At 49.1% G+C, this 18,299-nt stretch overlaps 1 protein-coding gene and 1 long non-coding RNA gene across 4 annotated transcripts in view; one reads left to right on the top strand and one right to left on the bottom strand.

Moving 5' to 3' along the window:
• LOC128094020 (uncharacterized) overlaps positions 1-15,327 on the bottom strand; it is a 67,311-nt gene extending 51,984 nt beyond the window's left edge. For both annotated transcript variants that reach the window (XR_008212823.1, XR_008212822.1), the window contains exon 1: positions 15,216-15,327. This is a non-coding gene — a long non-coding RNA (uncharacterized LOC128094020). The remainder of the gene's footprint in view (positions 1-15,215) is intronic.
• Acan (aggrecan) overlaps positions 14,631-18,299 on the top strand; it is a 59,581-nt gene continuing 55,912 nt past the window's right edge. Inside the window, exon 1 of one of the 2 annotated variants that reach the window (XM_052712039.1) lies at positions 14,631-15,591. The gene's annotated coding sequence lies outside the window, so the exon portion shown is untranslated. The remainder of the gene's footprint in view (positions 15,592-18,299) is intronic. The other variant, XM_052712038.1, reaches the window with a different exon arrangement.

Here is an 18,299-nt window from a genome sequence, read left to right as displayed (position 1 = left end):
GGAGGAAATTCCTTTCTCCTGACCACTGTCTTCAGGCCCTATCTACAACTCCAGTCAGACCTTCATGATCCCAGGTCTTAGCATCTTTAACTTGACTCTGTGGTCCTATGCTGTTTTTTGTTCTGATCCTGGTTTGTTATGAACTTATACTTACTCTCCAAGGTGGCCCTGCCCTGCCCTGGACAGGCATCCGAGGTGGGTGGACTTTCTTCTACAACCTGGACCCTAATTCTCATCTCCAATTGCCACCCCTGCCTCTAGACTCAGTTCTTAAACTTGGAGGGAGGGAGCCAGGTCAAGACCTCAGGAACTCTCTGGAGCAAGAGTGAAGCAATGTAAAGCTTCCTCAGACTCTGGTTCCAGCACAACCATCTGCACTGAGACCGCAGGTCTTGTAGAAGAGAGAAGTCTTGGACTCTCTAGCCTTGATTTTTCTCTGTCTTCCAGTGAGCTGCCTGGCTTATCTCCATTTGCTGAGTGAGAAAGAACAGACTTACTGGCACCAGGCACACTGCGTGATCAGTGAAGCTGAACCCGGGAACTCCGATTACACCTCCCCACTTCTGTGCCTGTATCCATCCCGCTGGCCAACCAACAAAGGGTCTTAACATGCTGTATTCATTTCCCAGTGTTCTGACATAAGTGTCTTAAGTAAAAAAGGATTTGTTTGGGCTCTCAGTCTGAGGGAGCACAGTCCATCATGGCGGGGAAGGCATGGCAGTAGGAATATGAGGTCGCTGGTCACATGCCTGTCACCTGAAAGCAGTGGGTGGTGAGTGCTGGTGTGCCACTGACTTTCTTCTCTTTGTTTAGTCTAGGGCTCCAGCTCATGGAATGGCATCATCCTCGCTCAGGCTGGCTCTTCTCTTCTCAGCCAAACTCTAGGTGATTCCAGATCCCATCAAACTGACAAGACTAACCATCTTGTCAGTTGGAAAGGATATGATAACTTCTGGGAATCACACCAACTAACCTCCAGTGATCTCCCTCTGTGAGTTCCAAGATTTGTCTCAGGATTCGAGGAATAAAAGCATGGATCAGAAACAGGACCAATTTCCCAGTGCTAAGAGGTGACCGGGAAAGCACCTTGATTCTACCTCGTTATCCCAAGGACCTAGACCCAGAACATAAATGTAGGTCCTGAAGGCCTTTCCTGGGGAGGAGCAACCATGAGGAGGTTGTTCTCTCCTCTCTTTCCTGAAGAGTAGGTCTTGGCCTCAGGACACTAAATGGGAATCCACCAGGTATGCGGGACACCATCAGGATGTGCCAGGCTCTTTGGCGCAAGAACCTAGTGGGCACCGGTATGACATCCCTCATCCACTCCGAGTGACTCCAGTGACAGATTCAGGTGAAGCTTAGGCTGTTACAGTCAAGAAAGCCCTGGCTGGAGACTGACTACTGGGGAGAGCTGTGAGGTGTGCCTTCAGGCTTGGGGGCTCCAGCCCTTCCTGCCAGGATTGACTGAGGACTGCTTTCACCTTTCATGGTTTCTCATTGGCCAGGGAGAATTTCTGTCTCTGAGGCCTGAGCAGATGCCTCCCTGGAATGTCCTGTTAGCCTCACATCCCAGTGAGCTCTAGGGTGTGTCAGTTTCCCATCAACCCTCTTACTCTGCCCTCGTGGAGAACATAAAGCTTCATGGTTTTGTCCTTGCTTAACGCCAACCCCACTCAGCTACAGCCTCGGGTTGTGGTCATCTTTCTGTCCATGGTTTAAGCAACATCTCTGTCTGCCATCCCCAGATGGTGACAGTGACTGGCTGATGGCACCTAGGTTTCCCCGTCTACCCTGGGCGTCCCTATAAGTTCTTACTCCTGACCACACACTTTGCAGCATTTTTACAAAGCCCAAACTTGAACATTTCCATCAAGTAGGCAGGAAAGGAAAGGGAACAAGTGTACGTTTGTGAGCACCTGTGAGAAACTCTCCTCACTCTGCACGGTGGGGAGACGTTAAACACACACAGAGCCATATCATCTGCTACCAAATCTCACCTCTGCCACTCATTAACTGTGTGATCTTGGGCAAAGATTTGACCTCTGCATTTCCTTTAAAAAACAAACAAACAAACAGGAATAATGTGTGATATTTACAAATCATGAAGTTGCTATGGTTACTGAATGAGTTTCTCAACATAAAGTGTTTAGCACGACCCCTAGCACACAGTACTCAATACATATGAGTAATTATGAGTCACTGTGAGCCTTGCCCTGTAGCAGACACGAGGGACACAAAACGGACAAATTTGTCCACTCGCTATTTATTGGGAGATTGCATCTGTCTTATACTTGGACGGGATCCAGGCTATGTGTTCCTGCTGCCGTGAAGCCCACTGTCTAGAAAGATGGGGGGGGGGCAGCAAACACTGTAGATATCAGTGGCAAACTGTGCTCTAAACGAGGGAAGGAAAAAAGAAGATGCCGGGACAGAGTGGGGTCACAGAAAAGAGGAGGTCAGGGAAGGTTGCTATTATTTACAGTACAATGAAGCGGTGGCGGTGCTCGGCCACATTAAAGCAAGCATTATGGGAGACACCTGAGGGGATGGGTGAAGATGAGGAAAGATGAGGAGAAGGAGAGCGTGGGTGCTCGTAAACAGAGAAGCAGTGAGACCTGCTAGTGGGGATACTGCGGCTCCCTTTTAGCGGGAGGCTGGAGGGCCAGTCACCAATAACAGATTCTGCCGGCTCCAGAACCGCTCTTGTCAGCCCTCACTCAAACACTTACAGCTCACTGCTTCTCATTATTGTCCCCCCGCCCCCACCCCGTCCTGAAGGGTGAGATGGGACAATCTAAGCGATCCCTGGCAATGCCCTTGAAGCCCTTCCCTCACCTACACACAGGTCACAGAGCTTCTCTTGACTTGTCATCACCCCAACCCCAAAGCTGTCACCATGTGCAACCTTTTGCCCATCGAAAAGTTCTTTCCACTGGCTCTGCAAAAGAGCCCTGCACTCCCTCCCCGCCAGTCATCCCATCCCCCACAACCACTGGGGTAACACCCAAACCAATAGCCACAGGTAAACGCGTCTCTCCCTGGGATGCAGAGTTAAATACACAATCACAGAGGTGTGACCTGGGTCCAGAATGGAAGGGACCTAGGTGCCAGGGATGACCAGTCCCTCAAGAATCCCCCTGGAAGCTCCTCCCTGGAGACACCCTTCCCTAGAATAGGCGAAGAGGGCTAGAAACACCCATACAAACAGCGCATCCACAAAACCCCACTGTCCCCAGGGTTTCCTCCCCTCAGCTCTTGCTATTTTTATCTGGAGAGCGAGAAGGGGGTTGCCAGGCAGGGCCACGCCGCTGTTTATGTCTGAAATTTGAAAAGATGCACAGTGTACTTGGAAGAAGGCGTTGCAGGGAAAGGAATTTCAGAGGAGAATTTCAAACCTGCCAGGGTGAATAGGTGCCTTGTGTTCAGCCTTATGACTCTGGAAAAGCTACTCAAACCGTGGCATGCAGAGGGGCCACGGATGGGTGCGAATGTCCACGTGTGAGAGTTGGGTGGACTCGGCTCACCTGGCTGAGAAGATCAACTGATTTCAGACTGGGGGTGCTTTGGGAGGAAGTCCTTGTGTCCGCCAATGGCACTTCTCTTCATGTCCCCCACATTCACATTTGAGTATTCTTCTTGTTTCTTTCCTTACCAAGCCCCACTCAGTTCTTAGCGTTCTCCACTTCGTTCTCTCTCCTTCTAATCGGTGAATCCTTTAGTATTGATTGTCTCGTCTACACAACTTTTTTTTGTTGGGCTCTCGGTCACTCTATCAACTCTCTGCTTCTTGTTTTGTTTTGTTTTTTTTGGTTTTTCGAGACAGGGTTTCTCTGTGTAGCTTTGCGCCTTTCCTGGAACTCACTTGGTAGTCCAGGCTGGCCTCGAACTCACAGAGATCCGCCTGGCTCTGCCTCCCGAGTGCTGGGATTAAAGGCGTGCGCCACCACCGCCCGGCAACTCTCTGCTTCTTAATCACATTGTAAGGGTCCTTTTCACAGTGGTATAATCTTAGTAACACGCATGGAACTTAGTTTCTGACCGGGAGACTTCCATAAGTGCTACGTCATGACTATCTGTAGCTTGGGCTGGCTTCAAACTCACCACGTAGTCAAGGCTGGCCTTGAACACTTGACCGCTGTCTTTATTATCCCAATACTGGGATAATAGGTGTGTACCACCATGCCTGGTTGGTGTTCTTTGTTCAATCATGGGAAACAGGAAGTGGGAAAGGTTGTCACTAATGTGATCAAACACAGCCTAGCGGCATGAATACCATGTCTGCCTTCTTCATTCATCCTCAGAAGTTAAAGTGGCCTTGGCATGGCTCTGTAGGTCCTAGGTCAGCCTGCATGTGGCTCTTGCTAGGTAGAGAGGTTCTCAGAAAGGTAGGAGATGAGTGCTGAGGGGGGACTTCTACCTTGGTGTGACATTTAAGGAGGATCAGATCAGATCCCTAAGATCACAGTTCTATCATGTTTCCTTGGGCCAGGGGGAGGGTAAATGTTAAGAATCTCATTCTGGCCGGGCGGTGGTGGCGCACGCCTTTAATCCCAGCACTCGGGAGGCAGAGGCAGGCGGATCTCTGTGAGTTCGAGGCCAGCCTGGGCTACCAAGTGAGTCCCAGGAAAGGCGCAAAGCTACACAGAGAAACCCTGTCTCGAAAAACCAAAAAAAAAAAAAAAAAAAGAATCTCGTTCTGTTGGCACCTGTGGCTGCAAACCTCAGAAAACACCTCAGGAACAATATGATAGGACCCCAGCTCTAACACAGCTTTGCCCCTCATTAATACAGCACTTGTATTTCCTTTGCCCTAGAACCTCTTCATTGGCGTTGTGCTGGCTAGTTTTATGTCAACTTGAAACAAGCTAGAGTCATCAGAGAGGAGGGAGCCTCGATTGAGGAAATGCCTCAGGAAGACTGGGCTGTAGGCAAGCCTGTAGGGCATTTTCTTAATTAGCGATTGATGGGGGAGGGTGGGGGAGGGTGGGGGAGGGCCCAACCCATTGTGGGTGGGAACATCCCTGGGCTGGTGGTCCCGGGTTCTATAAGGAAGCAGGCGGAGCAAACCAGTAAGCAGCACCCCTCCGTGGCTTCTGCATCAGCTCCTGCCTCCCGCTTCCTGCTCTGTTTTGAGTTCCTGTCCTGACTTCCTTCAGTGGTGAGCAGTGATGTGGAAGTGTGAGCCAAATAAACCCTTCCTCCCCATGTTGCTTTTGGCCATGGTGTTTCCTCACAGCAATAGAAACCCTAACTAAGACAGCTATCACTTTCCTTGAGTATGGGAGGGTCTGTAAAATTCGCTCTTTATGTTTCTAAGATTCGCAGTCTCCCCTTCCATCCCTCTCTCCCTCTCTCCATCCTTACATTCTGTTCAGCATTTCTCTTTTATCTGTATTTTCTGCCTCTTCCATGTCCTCCCTTCATTACTGTGTTCAATCAGAATACAGCTCCGTACTTGTTGGGTAGAACTCAACGTCCTCTGTTTATGTTTCAGGTTGGCTGTCTCCCCAGGTTCCAGACTCACACATCTCTGCCGGCTCAATGTCTCCTACATCACCTTCCACTTCTGAAACCCACCTTCTCTACGGTGAACTCACTGCCCTCTATATCACACACATAGCCAGTCACCCCTTCCAGCCACCCCCATGCTATTCTGATCTCCCAGTCACCCCGGGTCAAAAGTTCAAAGCTCCCGTCCACTCCCGTCTCTTCCTGTCTGTTCTCCCCACCATCACCACAGTGGTACATAGACGTATGCTGCTCATCCTTCTGTGTGCTGATGGCATATTTAAATTTTTTCATTAGTGGTCGTCTGATCTCCTCTAAAATCCCAATCTTTGGTTTTTGAAAGAAAGAGGGCCCAGATAGCTTCTAGTTCTACAGAAACCATGTGATATGATGATGGTGAGTCCGAGGTCCTGAATGGGGAGAGCTGGGTAGTGGTGGCCCCTGTGTGGGGGAGGCCTCACTCTTCTGTCTGCCTCCATTAGTGAAAGGACCATGATGCTCTTACACACAATAGCTATCCCAGTATTAGGAAAAGAAGGGAGGGTGGGATACAGTGCCTAACTTGCTACTGGGCATGTAGTATGTACTCGACAGACAGCTACTATTAGCAGGAGCTGGATTTGGTGGTGAATTTCTGTCACCCTAGCAATCAGGAAGCTAAATCAGAGTGACCATGAGTTCAAGGCTAGCCTGGGCTACATAGTGAGACCCTGTTCAACAGAGGGAGAGGTGAGGAGGCAGGCAGGCAGGCCAACGCTAGCAAGTCAATATCCTGAGAATAAAGGATGACCCTGTTTGACAGCGCCATTTTTCCCTTTACACCTTCTACGTTTTCTCCCTTTAAAGGACCACATGGGGAAAATCCAAACACAGCAATAGCAACAACTAAGACGTCGAGAGACTGTAAGATAAAGTAAGTACCGAGTTTCGTAAGGACAGGAGATATTTGCAGATGTGCATGTTAGTGGATCATCTTATTTATTATTCGATTTTATTTGGGCATTTGTTATTGCTATTGCTGTTGTTAAGACAGGAGCACAGGTAGCCTACACTGACCTTGAACTCCCGATTCTCCTGCTTCAGCCTCCCCAATGTTGAGATTGTGCCAGCATTTGAAATTAGCAGTTAGTTTTTATACCACTGAGTTGCTACCTATACTTCTTATAGGCGGAGGTGTATATTTACACCACTTAGACTCATGTTTCTCAGTGTGTATTTTGCATCTACATTATAATATGTAAAAACCTGTAACAGTTTTTTAAGTAATTGCTTTTATTTAAAATTTTTTTCTTTCCTTTTACATACCAACACCTGTTCCCTTCCCTCCTCTTCTCCCGCTCCCCCATCTCCCCCCTTATCCCCCCATCCCACCCCCATGCCCTCCTCATAGAGGGTAAGGCCTCCTCCCTTGGGTAGTCAACACAGGCTGTCACACCATGTTAGGGACAGACCTAGCCCCTCCCTGCTGCATCAAGGCTGAGTACGGCATTGCACCATAGGGAATGGGCTCTAAAAAGCCAGTTCCTGTACCCTGGATAAGTCCTGGTCCCATTGTCAGGGGACCCACAAACACATCAAGCCATGCAACTGTCACCCACATTCAGAAGGCCTAGTGCGGTCCCATGCCAGCTCCCCAGCTGTCAGTCCAGAGTCCATGAGCTCTCATTAGCTTGGGTCAGCTATCTCTGTGGTTTTTCCCATCATGATTCTGACACACACACCCTTTGCTCTTATAATCCTTCTTCCCTCTCTTCAACTGAACTCCAGGTCTTGGCCAAGTGCTTGCCTGTGGGTCTCTGCATCTGCTTCCATCAGTCACTGGATGTAGGTTCTATGATGACAATTAGGGTAGATACCATCTAAGTGCAGGGGAAGGCTAGTTCATGCACCCTCTCCTCCATTGCTATGAGTCTTAGCTGGGGACAAGCTTGTGAGTTCCTGGGGTTTTCCCTAACTGCAGATTTCTCCCCATCCCCTCACACTCGGTCACGATATCTCTTTCATTGCTTTCCCTCCCTGTCTCTCCCCAAACTTGAGCCCTCACGTGCCCATGCTCCATCCCCTCTCCTCTATTCCCCAATCCCAGTTTACCCAGAAGATCTTAACCCCTTTCCCTTCCTAGGGTGATCCATGTGTGTCCCCTTTAGTGTCCTCCTCTTACCTAGCTTCTCTGGGGTTGTGGGTTGTAGCCTGGTTATCCTTTGCTTTGTGTCTAATATTCACTTATGAGTGAGTACATCCCGTGTTTGTCTTTCTGGGTCTGGGTTTTTTCCAGAATAATTCAATGTTCATTGCTGAGAGAAGATAGAACAAGGGCTGGGTGGTCCGGCCCAAGAGAATCTGATGACTAGAAGACAGGAAATAACAGCACAGAGCCAGCTCAGGTCTAGGGTGTGGGAGGCAGTCCCTTAGGCTCCAGGGCAGAGGACAGAAGGGATCAGGCTCCCAAGAGCCACAGGGGCTGCCTACAAAGTGGGCAACTCAGGACTACAGAACCTCAGTTCTCCGTCCCCAGACCTGCTTGGGAGATGATGACGACGATGACGATGATGATGCAGATGACGGGGATGGTGGTGATGGTACACAAGCCAAGACCGCCTCACCCCACTCCGCCCCCTCCTACACATGGATTCTCAGTGGAAAACGGAGGACTACAGAGCCTCAGTCCTCCTCCCCTAGACCTACCTGGTTGGTGATGATGTTGGGGATGGTGTTGGAGATGCTACAGAAACCCAGTCAGCCGCGGCCCACTCCGCCCCTCCCCACACATGGATTCTGAATAGTAAATACATGGAGGAGGCGTGAATAAAGCTCTTGTGGTGGTTTCCATTTATAAACGGCAGGGTTTTGCTGAAACACCAAGCTACTATGGATTCAGGGAGAAACTGCAAACTAGGGCTTCCAAAAACACCAGTTTCCCTAAACATGCCCTTCCAGGTCTACGTCTTGAGTGACGTGGAGTTTTCCTGTTCCCGTGTGTCAGTTTTGCACACAGACATGTGGGGGCTTGGAAGTGTTTCATTAAGTTAACCCCGTGGTCTTTATTCTTAGAACATTTTCCTCTTCAGTCGTCACTTGTACAGTGTTAAAGTAATAAAATGACACTTTCCAAACATGCCACTAGGGACCACGAGGCTCCGCTTCCTGGCCCAATTCTGGCCTGAGGAAGGTCTTATTATATTTCTATGCCCCTTTGCCTCCAGAAAAGATGGCAACCCCCACCTCTCATTCCAGCCGATGTTTATCGTTACTGTGCTCTTATTTTTAACTTCTTCTACAAATGCAGAAAGCAACACACACACACACACACACACACACACACACACACACACACACACACACACATCGAAGGCAAAGCATTTACTGAGAGCAGCTTATAAGGGTCTAGGAGAAAGGAGGAAATTGATCACGCAGCACCCAAAGCCAGTCCCTTCTCCAGGTCCAGATGTCCAGAGTCCACATTTTACTTTAATTCTCAAAATTCTCTGTGGTGCCTTCATTTACAGGTTGAAAACAAAGGCCCAAGGGGTTAAGAAACTTGCCCAAATTTTCTAAACAAAACTGAAATTTGCATCCCAGGCTGTCAGACATGTAAGGAATTGCCGTGGTCCTTCACTGTTTTGTAGCTTAAGATAGACAGGACACCTTTTCCTTGTGACCTTTGTGAAAATAGTTTGATTTCATTTTGTTTTGTTTTATTTTATTTATTTGTATGTAGGCATGATATGTTTGGGTGATTGTGTATGGAGCTGTGTGTGTGTGTGTGTGTGTGTGTGTGTGTGTGTGTGTGTGTGTGTAGGCCAGTGGTCAATCATCACTCAAACATCTTCCACCTTATTTTTTGAGACTGGCTCTTTTACTGGCATGGAACTCCCTGAGTAGGAGAGGTCATCTGGCCAGTGAGCTCCTGGGATCCTAGCCCTGGGATTGCAAGTGTGCCGCATGCTTGAGTTTCATAGAGGGGTTCTGGAGATTAAACACAGGTCCTTACGCCTGCACCCCAAACACTTCCCCACTGAGCTGCCTCTGCAGCCCCAGTTAGTCTGATTTTAATTATCTCCAAGTTTCAGTGCCAACCAGAAGGTGTGACAGTGCTCTGAAATGTGACCATCTTCGGTCACACAAGGAGGAGCTGAACGTTCAAGTGGTAAGTAGGAAGAGCCACTTTTGCTCCCGCCTCGGCCAGTCCACACCTGTCATCAGCAGCCAGTCTTGGGAACTTTATTTCAGAGAGGCAGTCACAAGTAAGCATTGCCCAAGACCAAGGAATCCAGAAGCAAACCTCCTTGGGAAAACCGTTAAGGACCCCGTAGCCTTGAGCTGTGAGAAGAGGCTTGGAGAGGTCTAATGATAGCCCAATGCAGCTCACTAAGGATACTTGTCCTGTATACCTGGGAGAGACTGTGTTGCTCCTAAGAGCCAAACTGGACTACTTGCTGACACTGAGACACTGGACAGATACATCCCTGGAACTCTGTTTGTGGCTCAGACTCACACTTAGCAAGGCACTTGCGTGGTGTCTCCCTGTAAGAAACAGAAGCAAATATTCTGTGGTGACACAGTTCAGTGCCCTGAGATATTGCCTGTGTTCTAAGAGTCAATTTAATGGAGAGTACAGGACAGTCACCAACATGCATCCAGGAATATTTATCCCCTGTTACACTATTATGTGTACTAGTTCAGGGGTGGCCTTTGTGACCCATCAAATGCAGTGGAGGTGACATGTGTGTGTCAAAGCTAAAAAGGATACAGAAGTATTTCGGTCCTGTCTGGCCTCTACATCATTCGCCACGATGGGAGTCAACCACCATGTCACAGGCACACTCAACAGCTACAATAGGAGATCCCTATGGAGAAGAACCTGGGCTGCTCACCAACAGCCAGCCCCAAGCTGCCAATCATGTGAGCCAGCCACCTTAGCTGTGGGTCCCAAGCCTCTGAAAAGCTATCAGCTCACTGCAGCTGCACTGGCATCCAAACGTAACCTCATGAGACAATCCAAGCCAGAAATGCCCAGCTGAGTTTCTCCCAAATTCCTGACTGTAAGACCACAAGCAATGGTACATGATGACTGCTGTTTTAAGCCACTAACTATGGGGGAGGCTTGTTATACCACCATAACAACTAAAATATGGAACTGTGCCATCCTGGAAGGGCTGCCTCCAGGGTCCTGCTCTAGGCTCTGGCCCTATGTGTAACTGAAGTTTTCCTGGTCCTGCCTGGCCCACGGTCAGGACAAATCTCTCTCACCCACTAGTCCCGCAGCCGCTCGGACCCAAGTAAACACACAGAGACTTACATTACTTATAAACTGTATGGCCATGGCAGGCTTCTTGCTATCTAGTTTTTATGTCTTAAATTAACCCATTTCTATTAATCTATACCTTGCCATGTGGCTTGTGGCTTACTGGTATCATTATATATTGCTTCTCACAGCGGCGGCTGGCAACATCTCCTGACTCAGCCTTCCACTTCCCAGAATTCTCCTCTCTCTTTGTCCCGCCTATACTTCCTGCCTGGCTACTGGCCAATCAGCACTTTATTTATTAACCAATCAAAGCAACACATTCACAGCATACAGATATCCACAGCTCTTCCCCTTTTCTTTTTTTTTTCAAAAAGGAAGGTTTTAACTTTAACATAGTAAAATTACATATAACAAAACAATTATCAAGCAAGAATTATAGTTATAATATCTAGTCTATTTATAATATCTAGTCTATTTGTATTTGGCAAAATTAAAGAAGATATGCTATCTATCCCATATTTGTGAGTCTAAGGTTTCATATCTAACTTACCTTTTATCATAACTAAGGAAATTATAACTATCTAGTCTTCAACTACATCAAAGACCTCAAAAGGATATAATACTACCTGAGAAATAAGAGAAGGATGCAAACAACTTTTGGGAGTCTTCCAGGGTAGACAGAGACAGCTGGCAGCCTGGACAGTCATCCAAAGTTCTTCTCTGTCCTTCTGGTCCTATACATTTGAGCCATCTTGCACTCTGTTTCACTTGAGATAATGTTGGAAGTATAGTGTAGATGGGATAAGGAGAGAGGAGAATTCTGGGAAGTGGAAGGCTGAGTCAGGAGACGCTGCCAGCTACTGCTGCCATAAGAAGATGTAAAGTACTGTAAGCCACAAGCCACATGGCAACTTATAGATTAATAGAAACGGATTAATTTCAGATGTAAGATCTAGATAGCAAAAAGCCTGAGCCATTAGGCCAAACAGTTTAAATAATATAAGCATCTGTGTGTTTAGTTGAGTCTGAGTGGCTGCAGGAGCCGGGTGGACACAGGAATACTCCAGCTACACCTAGGCTCTATTCCCAGTAGAGCTGAACCTTGGGTGTGGTATGTTGGTGAGTTTATAGAAGTTCTGCGACTGAGAGCAATTGCAATCACACCACACCAAGATTCTGTGGAGAGGTGAGCTGAGTGGATGAGGGTAATCATAACCAACAGCCAAGATGAAATCCCACCCATTCATCATACCAGGACAAGCCACAGGAGAGATGGGGTCACAGCAGTACAGGGGGAAAAGTTGCAGGCTCCGCCTTGGTGAGTCTATCAGAGAGACGCAAAAAAATGTAGGTTGTACAAACTAGAAGCATAGAATTCAGACAAAGGCGGTGTACACACACACACACACACACACACATCAACAGGACTGAATTCCATTTTAAATCACTCCTTCATGGGCAATGCACACTACCTTAACGAAGATTTCTATGAAAGGCTCAAGACCTGTTGGTTGAGACATATGAGAAAGGGAAGAAAGACGCAAGGATGCTCAGTCCCAAAGGAGGAGATGCTGATGGAGACTGCACTGATTAAAACATGGAGGGACCTGCCATGCAGAAGAGGTTCAAGGGGCACTGACAGAGGGTGGAAATGGACCCAGTTTATTCACTACTGATTCCACACAAGACAAGAGCACAGGCTGCTCCATGACCGGAGGGCTTCCTAAATAGTAGAAACCATGAGAAAAATGGGTCATGGCCTCTGAAGGGCAAGCCCATGGGCAAGTCTGAGCACAGTGTGCTGCCCAGCCTGTGGGGGTGTCGTGGAAACAGCTAGCATGCTCTGAGAAGGGGTGCCTTCTGAGTTCTGTCAGAGCCCCTCACCACTCTGAGCATCTCCGTCTATGGTTCCGTGATGGCATGCACTGCTGAGTGATGTCATCACCACACCTCTGCTTCGGCTAGTGTGTGAAATACCTGAGGACTCTTGGGAAAGTGAAGATTCTGAGTCAGAAGCTCTGGAGGGGGCCTGAGAGTCTGTGTTTCTCACAAGCTCCCAGCTGGCACGAGCGTCTGCGGACCACACACTGCAGAGAGAAGTCAGAACTTAACCAGTGACCGCAGGTGGACTCAGGTGGCTTGTCAGAGACAACGAGGGACTGAAGAGTCGTTTGGAAAACTACGAAGTATTCTAGCAGAGAAGAGGTGAACAGACTCAGAAAGACTTCCCGGTGAGTGGGACTCCTGTGTTGGGTGGGACAAGTGTCGATGTGCCACTCAGAGCTTTCTCAAGGTGTGACCTTTGATTCTCGGGATCCATTCTTTCGAGCATCTGACTGAACATTAGCGTGGGCTGTCTGAATCCTCCAGAAGGCAGTGTGGTGTCCTATCCATCTGCCTCCACAGCCCCTTCGTGGCCTGGTTGGCCTTAGAGTCTCAGTGTCTTAGTGTGTACCCGGGAGGCCATGGAGCCACAAAACATCAGCCATGTACAAAATGGCGGCTGTCTTTTCATTAAAACTATTAGATGATCAGTAAACACGTGTTCCCTTCATTCCAAAGATGAATTTTCTAGTGAATGTTTGTCCTTGGCTTGAACTGCTCTTCATCAAGGCACCCCACAATGTATGTCAGGTATGACCCCACTTTGCAGACAAGGAAAGTCTGTTGTCACCCAGAATATGACATGAGAAATGCGTTGGAATTTAAGAGACTGGTATTTCCTCAAAAAGAACATTTTTTAATTATTAATTAATTTATTTTTGTTTGGTTTTGTTTTTCGAGACAGGGCAGCCCTGGCTGTCTGAACTCACAGAGATCCGCCTGCCTCTGCCTCCCAAGTGCTGGGATCAAAGGCGTGTACCACGCTGCCTGGCTTAAGAAGCACTAATTTAAATGTTTAAAAAGGAGATCGATGTTTCTAGAAAGCACTTTTCCCCTGGCCTGGTAACTTATAAAGTTCCCTTCGGTTCCTGTAACAAAGGAAGACACAAATGTCTGAGCGGTGTTGATTCCCTATGTGGCTGTGCCTTAGATGCTCTGGAACTTGCTGGCTGTGACCCAGAGCAGCCAATGTTCAGGTAGAAAAGAAGACAGGCCAAGAACGACCAGCCAACAGAACACCTGAGACGCAGCTCAGCTCTCAGACACTGAAGGTGGGCTGAGCAGCACAGCCCACCCTGGGCTTCACACACACTTACTGGGGAGAAACAGAGAACGCCCTGGGTCAGGGCCAGTCCCAAAGACAGCTGCCCAGTGAGATACCCACACGATTCCAGCCTAGTCACCTTGAAGAAACTGAGGCACACCCCTTCTGACACTGCCATCAAGAAAAAACTCGGACAGTTCTCTCTGTTCTGTGCAGTCTGCGAAGAACCTGCTTCTTGTCCGGTGAGAGATTCGGGAGCTTTCCACCACTCCGCCTGGGGCCACCGTGTTTTAATGAGAAGCTTACCAGCTTCCTCTCAAGGCCATCAGCAGTCCGAATCCCCAACCACCAAAGATGCTGCAGCTTGACCAGCTGCTCCTGTGGCACAGAGGGGTGACCTTGGTTTGAAATTAGCCCCCAACTTGATGAGCAGCTCCACCCCTTTCTGAGCCCCATGGTATGAGCATTGGAAGGTGAGGGGTGGAATTGTAGCTTTTAACTTATTGGGCGATTTAGAGAAATTAATATTACTGTATGTTGCAACTAGCTCATAGAGGGTATTCAAAGACTTAGTTGTTTTTTTTTTTTTTTAATTCTTTTCCCAGGAAACAAATTTATTAAAGAGTGCCGTAGAAGCGGTAGCAAATTCCTGCTTGAGATGTCCTTGGCTTATGCCGAGTTTTGAAGACCCCTAAGCCTTGTGCCTTGTGCCTCTGTGGCTGCTTCGTCTCCCGTCTCCTCTCTCCGCCCTCCTCTGTCGTCTCGGGGTACCCCCCCCAAAAAAAACTTTCCAGTACTGCTCCATGAGGGTCCTTCCAAATCACAGCCCCAGAGTAGGGGGTCCTCCTGCGCAATCCCGCCCCTCTGGGTCTCATTTGCAAATCTCCTCCACCAGACGCCGGGGGGGAACCCTCGGCCTGCCACCCTGGCCTGGCCACGCGAGCCGGGTGCTCCCGGCACTCCGCAGGCGCAGCCCTTCGGGGCCGCCTGGACTGCGGAGCTGCCGACCGCAATGCAGACGCGGGTCCTCCAGCGCTGCCGGCGCAGCTGTCCTCCGCGGGCCCCGGAGCTGCGGGGTCCGTGCTCCTCTCGTGCCCTGCGCTCCGGACGGCTTCCCCAGCTGAGCGCCGTCCCCAGCCCCGGTCCAGCACGCTCTGGACGCCTCTGCCTTCCCCTCCCCCTGCAGACCGGCCCCGGGGGTGGGGTTTCCCTGTGCGCTCGCCCTCTCCCATCCCCACCCCTCATGTGTGCCCACCCCTCCCCCGCCCGCCCCTATGTATGTGTCACCGCGCGCCATTCCCGCCCACCTACCTCCTCGCGGTGCCAGAGGGGGCTCACTGAGCTGAGGACGCGGGCAGCACCGCTCAAGGTCCCTCACTCTCTCTCCGCACCCTTGCCGGCTGGCATCTGACGCAGGTGCCAAGGGGGCTCCGGGCACCTTTCTGTGTCCCTTCCCTCTATCAACCCTGCTCCGCAACCCAGCCAGGTAGCTGCCACTGAGGCCACCGCCCGAGGGGACCTGCGGACAAGACGCCGGCGGGAGGAGGGGTGCGCAGGGCACCCCCCACGCAGAGCATCCCCGCTGCAGCGCAGCAAGACCCGGGGCTCGCAGCCCCCAGGAATCCCTAGCTGCCTCGCCAGCGTTACGGGACTGAAGTTCTTGGAGGAGCAAGTACAACTCTTCAAGGTAAAGAAAGGTCTCCTCTCCAGAGGAGCTCTGTCCCAGGGCATCTGGTAATGCTGCCAGGGCCACGCGCCTATGGGCTGCGGGTGGTGTGCCTCGGTGTCCCTACTGGGTATGTGTGTTGGGGCTCAGGACCTCAGCTGCATGTGCATTGAAGTTGAGTAAACTCAACTGCTTCTCTGAATCAGATTGAATGGGAACACGTGGAGGGCCTCTGGCTCCTAGTACACAGGATTAAGAAAGACCAGAGCGTTTTTTCAAGTTTAAAGTCTGGGGGCGCTAAACTGAAGTGTAGATGGAGAAGCAGTTTTAAAGCCAAGGAAATGTGGGTTCAAATCTCCCCAGTCCCGTTCCTCTTGGCGCTCCATGAGGCTTTTTATCTTCCCTTGGGAAGGCCGAGTGGCCAGGGAATCAACAAAAGTATGTGGACAGCAGGTCAGAGAGGTAGCAGATACCTGAGGAGGGATCAGAGAACTAGTAGGTCCACTCTGCTTGCTTCAGGGGTCCTGCGGCACCCAAAGCGGTAGGGAAAAGCTGGGAAGAGCTTGGCAGAACATGAGACAGGGCTACTGAGCTGCTCTCAGGGCAGACCAGAGCCAAGCTCAGAAATGACTGCCTCTACCAAGATGGCATTTGTCAAGATGGAAAGGGGAGAGGAGACAGACGACTGTCCCAGGGCAGCTTTTCCATTTCTGGGCTTCTCTGCAACCCTTCCAAGTCTGGGGCTGGTGACAGCGTGTCAGTTAGCTGTGGGTGTGGAGGGCTGATTCCTTCAGGAGGAAGGATCTGGCCCAAACTTTTCGGATATGCCTCTCTCCGAAGTCGGGAGCTGAGCCCAGGAGGGGGCACCCACTTGAGTTTCACTCCCAAGCATTTCAGGTCCCAGGTGGCCAGGTGGGTGTGGTGACTTCAGTTCTATGGGGTGGCAGCCAGAAGCAACTGGAGGAAGAACCTATGTGAGTTGTGTTAACACAGTGCCTTTGCCTGTGGATGTTGCACTGGGTTGGTACCTGCAACATTAGACCCTGGAAAACACCCATTTCATTTCTGGGGAAGGGAAGCTAGACCAGCTCAGTGACTTTCTATAGGACATTGATTTAGGGACAAAGACAAGGATTAGGTCTAGATTTGTGAGGCCAAAATCAGTTCCTCAGCCTGACTTAAGGAACCAGAAGTCTCAACTCTTCCTTACCTCTGGGTTACCATGACAAGGATTATCAAGTTGCTTATATATACTGGGCAAGGCTAGTTAGGGGATTCTGAAGATAGGAATGTTGGCCAGCCAGTCATCACCCCAAAGGAGATTCTATTCGCCTAAAGAAAACATAACATAATGAGTAACCCTTCCATCCCCATTTGAAACATTTTAGATAAAGGTATTATCAAAAATGGAAAAATCTCTCTTAGAAATAAATACTAGAATTCCTGAAGTTGTGTTGAATTTAAATATAATCATGTGGTGTTTCTAGTGCCAGGCCTGGTTTATTCATTCATGTGTGCTTTCTCCAGAGTATCACTCAGAGGCCAGGCTCTGTGGTGGTTCAGCAGGCACCCAGTAAACAGCTAAGATGACCCAAGCAAAGGGTCAGTGCCCACCCACCACCCAGAAAGTACTTGAGGAGTGTCTGCTACTATTACTCATTTTAATATGAAGGAATTGTACTTTTCCTAAATTTTTCCATGAAGACCATACTTGATCATCTTCCTACTGGGACTCTTTCTTTGGTATTTAAAAGCCATCATTATCCCTAGGCACTCAGGGTATCCTGAACACCTCCCCTCATCCCCTGGCATTATTCTAACCTGGCATGCAAAGGCGAACCACGTCCCAAACAGCAAGGGGGCTCCAAGAGAGAACTCACCTCCTGAGATGGTAGGGAAGCAGATTAGGGTTCAAATCCCGCCACTTAGTGTTACATGAGTTTGTTAAGGTTCTGAGCCTCCTTGAGGTTCGGTTTCCTGTCTCTAAAAGGGGCAAGAAGTGGGGGCGGGGGGCCTGCAGGAGTGGATTTCTTCAAAGATTAAAGGGCATAATGTGGGTGCCTTTTCAAACCCTCTACAGACATTACAAACCTTAGTTCTCCTTTACTGGGTCGCAAATCATAAGCTCTGGGTAGTGCCAGTTTTGAATACTCTTAGAGACTGCATGTCTCGAGTTTTGGTGTGGATTTTTTTAATGATACCTTTTAGAACTGGATCTTTCCCAGGCCCTGCTGGTTGGACATTTGGGGCGCCTTGGCTGAGCCTGGGGAAGTCCATAGACTTTGGCTTGGAGTGTCATTGTGAGTCCATAATGTCTACAAGATTTATCCAACCTCAAGCTGTAACTGTAACACCAGGTTGGCGAGGGCTTTAATGAAACAGTAGATAATATTATGCCTCCCATATAGTAAGGGCAAATATTATTTCTGGAAACTTTCATTTCTGCTATGTGTTTTGCAGCCCTCTATGAGGGTATGTGTATTCATAATATATATGCAAATAGACATACATTTTATATTTCTACAATGTGTTTCTTGTTGCAAGTTATAGTCCATAAAAATGTGGAAGATATCAGCTGCAGTCCAGTGTGATGGTATACTATAATCTCAGCATTTGGAAGTCTAAAGCCAGCTTTGGCTATATGTATTGGAGGCAAGCCTGAGCTACATTGTGAGATCCTTTGTCAAAAACCAAGGGCTACAAATGTAACTCAAAAACAGAAAGAAAGG

This window comes from Peromyscus californicus, unplaced genomic scaffold (assembly GCF_007827085.1).
Source record: "Peromyscus californicus insignis strain IS unplaced genomic scaffold, ASM782708v3 Scaffold_4__1_contigs__length_199733344, whole genome shotgun sequence".
Classification (NCBI taxonomy): domain Eukaryota; kingdom Metazoa; phylum Chordata; class Mammalia; order Rodentia; family Cricetidae; genus Peromyscus; species Peromyscus californicus.
This window is presented reverse-complemented; position numbering and strand designations above follow the sequence as displayed.